The sequence below is a fragment of the Ursus arctos genome, unplaced genomic scaffold (assembly GCF_023065955.2).
Source record: "Ursus arctos isolate Adak ecotype North America unplaced genomic scaffold, UrsArc2.0 scaffold_75, whole genome shotgun sequence".
Lineage (NCBI taxonomy): Eukaryota > Metazoa > Chordata > Mammalia > Carnivora > Ursidae > Ursus > Ursus arctos.
In genome coordinates this window covers 70,592-73,243 of record NW_026623095.1, presented here as the reverse complement: position 1 = coordinate 73,243, position 2,652 = coordinate 70,592, and positions in this window count along the sequence as shown.

Sequence of the window (2,652 nt, the reverse complement as noted above, 5' to 3'; positions counted from 1 at the left end):
CATATTAATAAAAGATAGGGTCGCCTGGGTGGCTCACTCAATTAAGCATCCTACTCTTGGTTTCAGCTCAGGTCATGATCTCAGGGTCTTGGGATCAAGTCCATGTTGAGCTCCATGCTCAGCACAGGGTCTACTTAGGATTCTTTCCCCCTACCTCTCCCTCCCCCTCTGCTTCTCTCCATGCTGGCATGTGCACACTCTGTCTCTCTCAAAATAAATAAAATCTTTAAGTATAAATAAAAATAAATAAAAGAAAGGATAAGAACCACATGATCCTCCTAATAGATGGAGAAAAAGCATTTGGCAAAACATAGCATCCTTTCTTGATTAAAAAAAATTCCTCGAGGGGCACCTGGGTGGCTCAGTCGTTAAGCGTAGGCCTTCGGCTCAGGGCGTGGTCCAGCATTCTGGGATCGAGCCCCACATCAGGCTCCTCTGCTGGCAGCCTGCTTCTTCCTCTCCCACTCCCCCTGCTTGTGTTCCCTCTCTCACTGCCTATCTCTCTGTCAAATAAATAAACAAAATATTAAAAAAAAAATCCTCGAGAATACAGGGACAGAGGGAACATACTTCAACATCATAAAGGCCATATACGAAACACTCAGAGTGAATATCATCCTCAATGGGGAAAAACAGAGCTTTTCCCCCAAGGTCAGGAACATGACAGGGAGGTCCACTCTCACCACTGTCGTTCAATATTGTACTGGAAGTCCTAGCCTCATCAATCAGACAATAAAAAGAAATGAAAGACATCCAAATCAGCAAGGAAGAAGTCAAATTTTCACTATTTGCAGCTGACATGATACTCTGTGTAGAAAACCCAGAAGACTCCACCAAAAAATTGCTAACTCATCCATGAATTAGGCGAAGTTGCAGGATATAAAATCAATGAACGGAAATCTCTTGCACTTCTACACACCAATAAAGAAGCAGCAGAAAGAAAAATCAAGGAATCGATCCCTTTTATAACTGTACCTAAAACCATAAGATACCTAGGAATAAACCTAACCAAAGAGGTAAAAGATCTGTACGCTGAAAACCACAGAGCACTTTGGAAAGATATTGGAGAAGACACAAAGAAATGGAAAAACATTCCATACTAATGGATTGGAAGAACAAATACTGTTAAAACATCTACCCTATCTGAGCAATCTACACATTTAATGCAATCCCGATCAAAATAACACCAGCATTTTTCACAAAGCTAGAACAAACAATCCTAAAATTTGTAACAGACCAGAAAAGACTCCAAATAGCCAAAGTAATGTTGAAAGAGAAAAGCGAAGTGGGAGGCATCATGATTCCAGACTTTAAGCTGTATTACAAAGCTGTAATCATCAAGATTGTATGGTACTGGCATAAAAATACACACACAGATCAATAGAAAAGAATAGAGAATCCAGAGATTGACCCATAACTATATGGTCAGTTAATCTTTAACAAAGCAAGAAAGAATGTACAATGCAGAAAGGACAGTCTCTTCAACAAATGGTGTTGGGAAAATTGAAGAGCAACATGCAAAAAAGTGAAACTGGACCACTTTTTTATACCATACACAAAAATAAATTCAAAATGGATGAAAAGACCTAACTGTAAGATAGGAAACCATCAAAATCCTCCAGGAGAAAATAGGCAACAACTTCTCTGACCTCAGCCACAACAACTTCTTACTAGACATGTTGCCCGAGCAAGCGAAAAAAAAGCAAAAATGAACTACTGGAACTTCATCAGATAAAGGTTTCTGCACAGTGAAAGAAACAATCAATAAAACTAAAAAGCAACTGATGTAATGGGAGAAGATATTTGCAAGTGACATATTGGATAAAGGGCTAGTATCCAGAATCTATAAAGAACTCATCAAAATCAACACCCAAAAAATAAGTAATCCAGTTAAGAAATGGGCAGAAGACATGAACAGACATTTCTCCAAAGAAGACATATATACAAATGGCTAAAAGACACATGAAAAGATGTTCGACATCACTCATCATCAGGGAAATACAAATCAAAACCACAAAGATGCCACCTCACACCTGTCAGAATGGCTAAAATTAACAACTCAGGAAACAACAGATATTGGTGAGGATGTGGAGAAAGGGGAACACTTTTGCACTGTTGGTGGGAATGCAAACTGGTGTAGCCATTCTGAAAAACAGTATGGAGTTTCCTCAAAAAGTTAAAAATAGCACTACCCTACAACCCAGAAATTACACTAGTAGGTCTTTATCCAAAGGATACAAAAGTGCTGATTCAAAGGGACATATGCACCCCAATGTTTAGAGCAGCACTATCCACAATAGCCAAAATACAGAATGAGTCCAAATGTCCAACGACTAATGAATGGATAAAGACGATTGGGGTGGGGGGGGTGTGTGTGCGTGCACACACGTATTTACATATATGATGGAATATTACTCAGCCATCAAAAAGAATGAAATCTTGTCATTTGCAACAATGTGGATGGAACTACAGTGTATTATGCTAAGCAAAATAAGTCAGTCAGAGAAACACAAATACCATTTGATTTCACTCATGTGGAATTTAAAAAACAAAACAGATGAACATAGGGGAAGGGAAGGAAAAATAAGATAAAAACAGAGAGGGAGGTAAACCATAGAAGACTCTTAAATATAGAGAACAAACTGAGGGTTG